The sequence below is a fragment of the Chlorocebus sabaeus genome, chromosome 1, assembly GCF_047675955.1.
Source record: "Chlorocebus sabaeus isolate Y175 chromosome 1, mChlSab1.0.hap1, whole genome shotgun sequence".
NCBI lineage: Eukaryota > Metazoa > Chordata > Mammalia > Primates > Cercopithecidae > Chlorocebus > Chlorocebus sabaeus.
Window position 1 is genome coordinate 2178881 of NC_132904.1, and position 10975 is coordinate 2189855.

The window sequence follows — 10975 nt, forward strand, 5'->3', positions numbered from 1 at the left end:
TTGGGCCTGTGGTGAGGGGACGGGGCCAGATGGTGCAAGGCAGTGCATGGCCCACCTCCTCTTCCCAGGTGTGCTCCTGCATGGCTGACCCAGGCAGGCAGGCAGGTGACACACAGCACATCTGGGCCCAGCCTGTCCCCAGCCCTCCCTTCCCTCACCACCTTGACCCCAGAGGCCACTCGTCCCCTCTAGCACAGCTCAAGGTGGAGGACGGCACCCAGCCCACACCAGACTGTGACACAAGGGGCCTAGCGTTGTATGATGCTTCATCTCTATGTCAGTGTGATCGGGCGACTGGGTGCCCTGACTAAACATTGTTTCTGGGTGGGCCAATGAGGTGTTTCCCAATGAGACTGGCACCTGAGACCATGGGCCCCGTACAGAAGACACCCCTCCCAGTGTGGGGGCCTCATCCAGGGCACTCAGGACCTGAAGAGAACAAAAGGCAGGGAAGGGAGGAGTTCACTCCTCTTTCTGGCCTCACTGTTGAGCTGGGACATCGGTCTTCTCCTGCCCTCAGCATGAAATTTACACAGTCAGTGCTCCGGGTTTTCAGGCCTTCAAACTCCAGCTGAACTATACAACACTGGCTGCCCGGATCTCAGCTTGTAGAAGGCAGATTGTGGGACTCTTCGGCCTCCATGATCACAGGAGCCAATTCTTCACTTTATACACACACACACACGAATACATATAAAAAAAAATCTGTGTTAATTCGCTGTTTATGTTATCAGGAAGACTTCTGATCAACAGTAGGCTATTAGTAAAGTTTCGGGGGAGTCAAAAGTTGTACGTACACTTTCAACTGTGCAGGGGGTCAGCACCCCTAATCTGGAGAACCCAGACTAGTACAGATGTTGGTGCCAGGGGTGGTTCTTGTCAAGCACGTCTGTGTGAAGAAACCACCAAGCAGGCTTTGTGTGAGCAATAAAGCTTTTAATTCACCTGGGTGCAGGTGGGCTGAGTCCAAAAAGAGAGTCAGTGGAGGGAGGTGGGGAAGGGGTTGCTTTATAGGAGTTAGGTAGGTAATGGAAAATTACAGTAAAATGTGGTTATCTATTGTTAGTAGGGGAGGGGGTTACAAGGTACATTGTGGGGCGATCATAAGATTTATTGTCCAGAAGAAGAATGTCACAAAGTCGATTGATCACCTAAGGTAGGGCAGGGACAAGTCACATTGGTAAAATGTTGTAATTTTGGTTAATGAGTTAAGGCAGGAACTGGCTGTTTTACTTCTTTGTGGTTGTTTGGCTGCTCCAGAATTCTTGGCTCCTGCAGGCCACCTGGATGTGTATGTGCAGGTCACAGAGGTTATAATGGCTGAGCTTCGGCTCAGAGGCCTGACAGTTCTGGCAAAACAGAAAGTTAAGGATGAGTTTTCTGAGTTGGTTTCAGGGGTTCTCGAATGAGTGCTCCCAGTCTATTAGAGTTTGAAAAGGCATGGATGACTCTATCTCAAGTAGTAAACCATGCTGATAGACCATGATGTAAGCTGCATACAGAAATACACAAAACATTTGCATTGGATACTTTCCATCAGTCACTTTTAAGAAGCAAGGAGCTAAGTAATCCTGTATATAATACTTTGAAATGTTTTTTGAAAAATAAAGAATATAATGTTGTTAGTTCATTTCTCTTAATGTCACTGGACAGAAGTGTTTCAAGAAAAGAACGAGTTCGGGGGTTAAAATTCCCAGCCCAGGCACCACATAGATGACCTAAGAGCTTCTGAGTATGTTCTGAGGAAGAGCCTTGTCTCCTGCAGCCAAGGCTGAGGTTGCTGAAAATCAAACACAGAACCTCATCCTGTAACTGAGTGAATTACAACACAAGCTGAATTCTCAGCCTCACAGGGTGCCTACAGTTAAAGTGAAGACATTGGCTGGGAAACAATGGGATCCTGTATGTTGGGGTGTGGATATGTGGAGAGACCCTATTGGAGCTGGGGACACCAAGCCCCTAAATTCTGATGAGTCTTCTTTGTCAATGAAAGTGTCCTCCCCACCTCAAGGAGTACTGGCCTTTCCACCTCCATCTGAGGGTATTAACCTGCACTGCCTGAGAAAACAGTCACAGCCTTAATCATAGGGTGTTACTCCTAAGGTAATCACTAAGTGAGAGAGTGCTAATTCCCTGCCCCTTCCCTTTGCTTTGAGACCTGTAACTAGACTCATGGCCCAGCAGACGTCTGAAAGTGAAACACACAGTGTAACCCAGCAGGTGGTGAGCCACACTCCGTAGGAACTACTTGAGTTCTCTAATTTATACAGACAGACATCTGGGGACATGAGAGGGAATGGATACTGAGGGTGTGGGACAATGGGGTAAGAACATAAAGGTGGAGCAGGCTGAATATATTGACATGGGGCCACCAAGCAGAGAGTCTGAATTTAAGGCTGCAGCTGGGGGAGTTAGAAAGGTTAGAACTCTTTCTAACAGTATGTTTGGTTGGTTGGTTGAAACATGAACCAAAAGGTGGCTAACAGTGAGTGACCTGAAAATACCAGACACGCCATGGTTGAACATAGAGGAGGGGATTCAAAAGCTTAGGGAGATTGGAACGCTACAGTGGATTTGTCATATAAGACCTACACACCCACTCTGGGAGGGTCCAGAAGGCAGACCTTTCATCAAAACTGTGAGAAACAGATTTGTAAGGGGAGCCCTGGCATTCCTGAAGAGTGCTACAATTGCTCTTCTCTTACTGTGGAAATAGTAGCCATTTAATCAGAAAACATAAATGCAATGAGAAGAATTGATCCTGGAGTAGCAGGACCAAGTGATGGCATTCAGCCATCAAAGGCAAGGTAGGCATAGTTTCTGTAATGGACAGCAGAGGCAAAGCAACAATCAGAAAGGTCTGATCTGTGCAGACCTATGGCACTGGCTACTTAGTCATTAGTCATTGTGTTCCTGAAAGCTGTAAATCAAAAATAAAATTTTAAGCCCTCAAACCAACCGAATGGAGCCCTGTCTCGGCCAAGGAGGTTTCCAAAGTAAACCTGAAAAATCTAGTTCAGGCCATGATTGGAAGGGTGGTCAGGCATGTCTTTTTTTTACCTTTTTTAACCTTTTTTTCCCCTTTGGAATTCAGGCACAACCGAGCTGCATTAACAAAACAGAGACCTTAAGACTGACAACCAGACTTTGTAGCAATAAGATAGTGAATTCCAGCCTGACTCTAGTACAGCATCACATGACAGATAAAGAAGGAAATCAAAATATTTTACTCCAAAATATGTTTTTTGCCATATTTTGAGATGGCCCTGCAACATTGACTTTTGTTGGGGGGGGGGGGTGGTTTGCATTTTTTTAAGGAGTCTCTATTAGCATAATTAGATCTTTCCCCTTCCAGGCTTTCCCAGTTCTGAAGAGGGTAACTGAGAGTCTAGCACCTTTTAAAGGTCAAATTGGAAACATTTGCCATCTATTGTCTCTGAGGGCAGCCACCTATGAGACTTCATCTACATAATAAGAACCTTGGTCTTCACAACCCTTTGTCTTAACCCAGACACTCCTTTCTATTGATTCCAGGTCTTTAGATAATAACTTCTTTCAATCAATTGTCAATCAGAAAATCTCTGAATCTACCTATGACCTGGAAGCCCACACTCCCCACTTTGACTTGTCCAGACTTTCCAGACTGAACCAATAGAAACCTCACATGTATTGATCGATGTCTCCCTAAAATGTTTAAAACCAAGGCACAACCCAGTCATGATGGACACATGTTCTCAGGACCTCTTGAGACTGTGCCTTCTGGTTCAGAATCAACCTCTTTAAATATTTTACAGAGTTGGGCTTTTTTTTTTTTCTTTTTTTTTTCAACAAAGTAAAATAGACAGGAAGCCTACTAAATTCTTATTGGATCTGTATAAGCATAAAACTTCCATGTTCAATGTACAAAAGTCTAGCCCTGAATCATAAAAGCACAGAGTCAACGGTCCTTCAGTCAACTCACAGACTTGAGCCAGTTTACAGATCCAGACTCCTTAAATCAAGAGAAGGCTGGGTCTTCTCCAGGAAGGACCTTGGTCCACTACCAAAAATTTATACTGTTACTCTTTCTCCCAGCCTTCTCATAGTTTCCCAGAGTAACTATCCACTGGGGAAAATGAAATAATCAGATTGACTGAGGACTACTGGACACTGGCTCTGAACTGACACTGACTCTAGAAGAGTGGAAATGTCACTGTGGCCCTGCAGTCAGAGAAGGGGCTTGTGGGGGATGAGGTGATCGGCGGAGTTTCATCTCATTGTTGGCTCAGTGGATTCCCAAACCCACTATTGGTTATTTTGCAGGTTACAGAAAGCATAATTGGAATAGACATACTGTCATGTGTCTATGATCGGTACATTCTGAGAAATGCATTGTTAGGAGATTTCGTCATTAGGTGATTTCATCATTGTGCAAACATCATAGGATGTACTTATACATGCCTAGATGGCAGAGACTACTGCCCCCACCAGGCTGTGGGGTAGAGCCCATTGATTGTAGGCTAAAACATGTTTTATTGCAGGCTAAAACATGCAATAAATACTTAAACATGCAATAAACATGTTTATAAATAAACATGCAATACATAAATAAATAAACATGCAATAAATACTTATACATGCCTAGATGGCAGAGACTACTGCCCCCACCAGGCTGTGGGGTAGAGCCCATTGATTGTAGGCTAAAACATGTTTTATTGCACAATAAAACAATGTGTTTTATTGCACACTGATTGCACAACATGTTATTGTACTGAATACCATAGGCCACTCTAACACATTGCTAATTAATTATGTATCTAAACACAGAAAAGCTACTGTAAAAATACAGTAGAAAGGATAAAAAATGGCACACCTGCATAGTGCACTTACCATGAATGGCGCTTGCAGGGCTGGAAGCTGCTCTGGGTGAGTCAAGGAGTGGGTAGCGAGTGACTGTAAAGGCCTAGGATGCTACTGTGCACTACTGTGGACTTTATAAATACTGTATACTTAGGCTATGCTAAATTTATTAAAGTATTCCTTTTTTCAATACTAAATTAACCTTAGCTTACTGTAACTTTTCACTTTATAAAGTTTTAACTTTTTAAAACTTTTTTACTCTTTCATAATAACATATAGCTTAAAACACAAACACATTGTACAAGTGTACAAAAATATTTTCGTTCTTTATATTCATATTCTATAAATTTTTTCTACTTAATAACTTTTTTTTTTTTACTTTTTAAACTTCTTTGTTAAAAACTAAGACACAAAGGCCGGGTGCAGTGGCTCACGCCTATAATCCTGGCACTTTGGGAGGCCGAGGCAGATGGATCATGAGGTCAGGAGATTGAGACCATCCTGGCTAACACGGTGAAACCCAGTCTCTACTAAAAATACAAAAATTAGCCGGGCGTGGTGGCGGGCACCTGTAGTGGCGGCAGGCGACTGTAGTCCCAGCTACTCGGGAGGCTGAGGCAGGAGAATGGCGTGAACCCAGGAGGCGGAGCTTGCAGTGAGTTGAGATTGCGCCATTGCACTCCAGCCTGGGCTACGGAGTCAGACTCCACCTCAAAAAAAAAAAAAAAAAACTAAGACACAAACACACACATCAGCCTTGGCCTACACAGGGTCAGAATCATTGGTTCACTGTCTTTCACTGTCACATCTTGACCAGTTTTGTGACTGGAAGGTCTTCATGGGCAGTGACATGCATGCAACTGTCATCTCCTGTGATAGCAATGCCTTCTTCTGGATACTTCCCTAAGAAACTGCCTGAGGTTGTTTTACATTTAACTTGTTTTATATGTAAGTAGAAGGAGTACACCCTAAAAAAAAGTATAGTAAATACATAATCGAGTAACATAGTTGTTTGTTATCATTGTCAAGTACTGTGGTGCTGTGCATAAATGTATGTGCTAGATTTTTATATGACTGGTAGCACAGCAGGTTTACTTACACCAGCATCGCCACATAACACAGAAGTAATTGATATGGTTTGGCTATTTCCCCACCCATATCTCATCTTGAATTGTAGTTCCCAAAATCCCCATGTATTCTGAAAGGGACCCGGTGGGAGGTGATTGAATCATGGAGGTGGTTACCTCCCTGCTGTTCTCATGATAGTGAGTGAGTTCTCACAAGATCTGACGGTTTCATAAGGTGTTTTTCCCCTTTTTGTTTGGCACTTCTCCTTGCTGCTGCCATGTGAAGAAGGACCTGTTTGCTCCCCCTTCCACCATGATTGTAAGTTTCCTGAGGCCTCCCCAGCCATGCTGAGCTGTGAGTCAATTAAACCTCTTTCCTTCATAAATTACCCAGGCTCAGGTGTGTCTTTACTAGGCATGTGAGAATGGACTAATACAAAATGCATTGTGCCACAACATCATTAGGTGATAGGAATTTTTCAGCTCCATTATAATCTTATGGGACCACCACCATACATGTACCCATTCTTGACCAAAGCATCCTCATGCTGTGCACAACTGTACTCTGCCACCAACTGAGTCCCCACATTGGTGTCCTGATGTGTGGGGTGAGGGCTACTATTGTGGGCCAAGTAGAAGCCATTAGAGCTGCCTCTACCTAGAAAAATAGTCAAAAGCGATACGATAATAGTCAGTCAAAAGCTGCATTTCCAGAGGAATTTCAGAAGTTAGTGCCACCATCAAATACCTGAAAGATGTAGGGCCAGTGATCCTCACCACAGCCCTATTCCACTCATCTATTTGGCCAGTAGGGAGGGCAGGTGGGTTTTGGAGAATGACAAGGGATTGTCCTAAGCTTGACTCCAGTTGCAGCTGCTGGGCCAAACTTGGTTCCATTGCTTGAGCAAATTAGCCCATCTCCTGCTACCTGGTGCACAGTTATTGATCTGGCAAATGTGTCTTTCTCCACCCCCATCCACAAGGCTCAGCAGAAGCCAGACCAGCAATGCACCCTCACCGTCCCACCTCAGGGGCCTCTCACGTCTCCAGCCTGTGTCAGAGGTAATTCTCAGGGGTCTGGATCACCCTTTCCTTCCCTAGCATGTCACACTGGCCCATTACACTGATGACATTATGCTAATTGGACATAAGGCACAAGAAGTAGCAATTATTCTATACTTGTTGGAGTCAGAGGGTGGGAAATAAATCCAACTAAAATTCAGAACCTTCTACCTTGGTGAAATTTCTAGGAGTCCAGTGGTGTGGGGACTGCTCTAAAGTGATGCATAGATTGTTGCATCTGAACCCTCCCACAACCAACGAGAACACCACCAAGCGAGCCTGTTTGATGTGAGGAAGACAGTTTCTTCCTCATTTAGGTGTCCAACTCTGGCCCATTTACTGAATGATTTGAAAAGCTGCTAGTTTTGAATGTGGCCCAGCAGCAGGTCCAGGCTCTGTGCAAGCTGCTCTGCCACGTGGGCCAGATGACCCAGCAAATCCAGCCTGAGGTATCAGTGGCAGACAGGGACACTGTGTGCAGCCTTTGCCAAGCCCCAGTAGGTGACTCATAGCTCAGGCCCTTAGGATTGTGGAGCAAGGTCCTGTCATCATCCACAGATAACCACTCTCTTTTTGAGAAACAGGTCTTGGACTGCGTATTAGTCTGTTTCGCACTGCTGTAAAGATACTACCCTAGACTGGGTAATTTATAAAGGAAAGGGGGTTAATTGACTCACAGTGCTGCATGGCTGGGGAGGCCTCAGGAAACTTACAATCATGGCAGAAGGGCAAGAAGGCACGTTTTACATGGCGGTGAGTGGGAGAAGAATGAGCAAGAAAGGAACAACCAAACACTTATAAAGCCATCAGATCTTGTGAGAACTCACTTACTATCATGAGAACAGCAGGGAGGGAACAGCCCTCATGATCCAATCACCTCCCACCAGGCCTCTCCCTTAACGCCTGGGCATTACAATTCAAGATGAGATTTGAGTGGGGACACAAAGCCTAACCATATCAGCCTGAGACTAGGTCTTCATAGAAACTAAACACTTGACCAAGGGCCACCAAGTTACCACATGGCCTGAGCTGCCCATCATGATCTGGGGATTATCTGACCCACGTTGCTATAAAGTTGGGTGTGCGGCCAGGCGCGGTGGCTCACGCCTGTAATCCCAGCACTTTGGGAGGCCGAGGCTGGCGGATCACGAGGTCAGGAGATCGAGACCATCCTGACTAACACAGTGAAACCCCATCTCTACTAAAAATGCAAAAAATTAGCCGGGCGTGGTGGCGGGCGCCTGTAGTCCCAGCTACTTGGAAGGCTGGGGCAGGAGAATGGCGTGAACCCAGGAGGCAGAGCTTGCAGTGAGCCGAGATCGCACCACTGCACTCTGGCCTGGGCGACTGAGTGAGACTCTGTCTCAAAAAAATAAAAATAAAAAAATAAAACATAAAATAAATAAATTAAAAAATAAATAAAATTGGGCGTGCATAGCAGTGCTCCATTTGAATTACAGTGATGTATGTGTGATCAGGCTCAAGCAGGTCCTGAAGGCACAAGTAAGTTACATGAAGAAGTGGCCCAAATGCCTGTGGCCCCTACTCCTGTTCCAGGTGCCTTCTCTCTCCCCACCTGCATCTGTTGCTGCACAGGGAGTTCCTCTCATCAGCTGACACAGGAAGAGAAGACTCAGGCCATACTTACAGGTGATCTGCTCCATAGGCAGGCGCTATCGGAAAATGGACAGCTGCAGCCCTACAGCCCCTGCGGCACAGGCCAAGGATGGAAAATTCCATTCCAAACACGAGAAATAGGAAGGAAAGGACTAACTAAGCACAACCAAATCCAAAACCCAACAGGACAAAATTAAATCTTAAAGCTTAAGAATAATTTTATTTGACTCTTTGTCCTACCTTCTGGGCACACTGGGGCAAGACTCCTCGTGGCCCCACTCCTACGGCTTTGTGTGCTTGTAGCTTTCCCAGGCTGGTGGTGCATGCTGGTGGCTCTACAGGTCTGGAGTGTCCTCTGCTTCCTTGGCACCACTAGGCATTGTCCTGTGGGGACTCTCCATGGCCCGACGCTATGGCAGTTCTCTGCCTGGGCCCCAGGCTCTCCATGACACCCAGTGGAATCCAGGAGCAGGCGCTTTTCCTCCACAGCTTGTGCACTCTGTGCATCTGCAGAGATGGCACCGTGCTGACCCCATTGAGGTTTACTGCCTGTGCCTTCTGGGCAGGCAGCCCAAGGAACACCTGAACCCACGTGAGCCTCCATGGGGGTGGGCCAGGGGTGATGCACCAGCTTGCAGGGAGGAACAGAGATTGAGGCAAGGCTGGGCAGCACACTCCAAGGTCTCATGGAGGCCCTGGGCTCTTCCTTTGAAGCCATTCTGCCCTCAAGGCCCAGGCCCTCCAAGCCTGTGATGGGCATGAAGGCCTAGAAAGTCTCGGAGATGCTTGGGGGTCATTCTCCCATTGTCTTGATGAGCAGCTTCTGGTTTCCTTCTACCCATACTAATCTCCTTATCCAAATATGTTTGGCCACACCCTTGCTATTCTCTCCTGAACACGCTTTCTTATTCTTGACATGGGCAGGCTAAGAGTTTTCAAGTCTTTAAGTTCTGTTTCCTTTCTATTATCAATGTCTTTAACTCATTTCTCTTTCCTCGCCTTTTGCTATAAGCAGTCAACAGAAGCCATGCAGCATTCAGAGTGCTTTGCTTAGAGATTTCTTCCAACAAATATTCTAGTTCATCGCTTCTAACTTCTGCCTCCCACAAAGCCCCAGGGCACGGACACAATTCAACCAGGTTCTCTGCCACTTTGTAAAAGGGCCGGCCCCCCTGCAGTTTCCAATAAGACAGTTCTCATGTCTGTCTAAGACCTCACGAGAATGGCTTTGACTGCGTGGATCTCCACCAGCATTCTGATCACGACCACTGAAGTCATCGCTACCAACCCAGAGGCTCTCTCTACAGCCCTGCCCTCCTCGGCCTGCACGGGAGTCACCTTCGCACCACCTCCGTTCACAGAAACGTGCGCTTTTCCAGCGTGCCCTTCAAAACAGTTCCAGCCTCTCCCGTGACCCGGTTCCAGCTCTGCCGCCACATTTTCAGGTGGTTGTTACAGCAACAGCCCCACTTCCTGGTACCAATGTCTGTCTTAGCCTGTGTGTGCTGCTCTAACAAAACACCCTAGAATAGGTCATTTATAAATCGTAGGAATGGATTGCTCACAGTTCCGGAGGCTGGGAATCCTGCGCTGCAGGAGGTGTCTGGAGAGGACCTTCTTGCTGCGCAGGAGGTGTCTGGAGAAGACCTTCTTGCCGCGTCCTCACATGGCGGAAAGTGAAAGTGCATACAGGCACCAAGCTCATTCCTCACCCTTTTATAAGGCACTGATCCCGCCCATGAGGGTGGAGCCCCCATGGCTTCATCACCTTCCAAAGGCCCCACCTCTTACTACCATTGCGTTGGGGACTAGGCTTCAACATGAATTTTAGAGGGACACAAATATTCAGACCACAGTAAGCCATGGCTAATGCACACAGAAAACTGAAGTTTCAGGATGTATTTGCTCTCATTCCTCTCCATCAACTCAATGGCCGCTGTCAGAAGGCTCTCAGGCTTGAATGGGCCTTAATCCCATCTTTGTCTTCTGTTGATCGGCCCAACTCAGGCATTTTATTGGGCCTTTGTCTCCCAAAGCTTGTTAAAATCCTAACGCTTGGAGCAATTGGCTTTTCCGCCCTTGCAGTGCTCTGAATTTCTGGATCCATCTCTCTGTTCACTTTCATCTCTGCTTGTAAGCTGGGCCTTCTTCCTCAAGCTGGTCTCCGTCTCGTGTTACTGGACCTATCACAAAACTCGCAATGTGGTGTTTTTCCACTTCGCCCCTTGGGCTCCTGGCTGAGCCTTCTTGTATTCCGCCTGCCAGGTCACCAGGAGTGATTTTAGCAAGTTTGCTGCTCCAGCACCACCAAGTCCCCATCACTCGGGCCCCCAGTGCCTGCTCTCTTGGCAGCAGCTGGGTTTGGGGGTTCCGATTGCTACCACAATACA

General features: G+C 46.5%; 1 long non-coding RNA gene across 1 annotated transcript; it reads right to left on the reverse strand.

Annotated features, from left to right (window-relative positions):
* Nucleotides 1-948: 948 nt before the first annotated feature.
* On the reverse strand, nucleotides 949-10261 carry LOC140713246 (uncharacterized). The gene is made up of 3 exons (XR_012095138.1): nucleotides 8826-10261; nucleotides 5409-5549; nucleotides 949-1349 (listed from the first exon to the last, which is right to left on the reverse strand). It is a non-coding gene; the product is annotated as an uncharacterized lncRNA (long non-coding RNA).
* Between the last annotated feature and the right edge of the window lie 714 nt (nucleotides 10262-10975).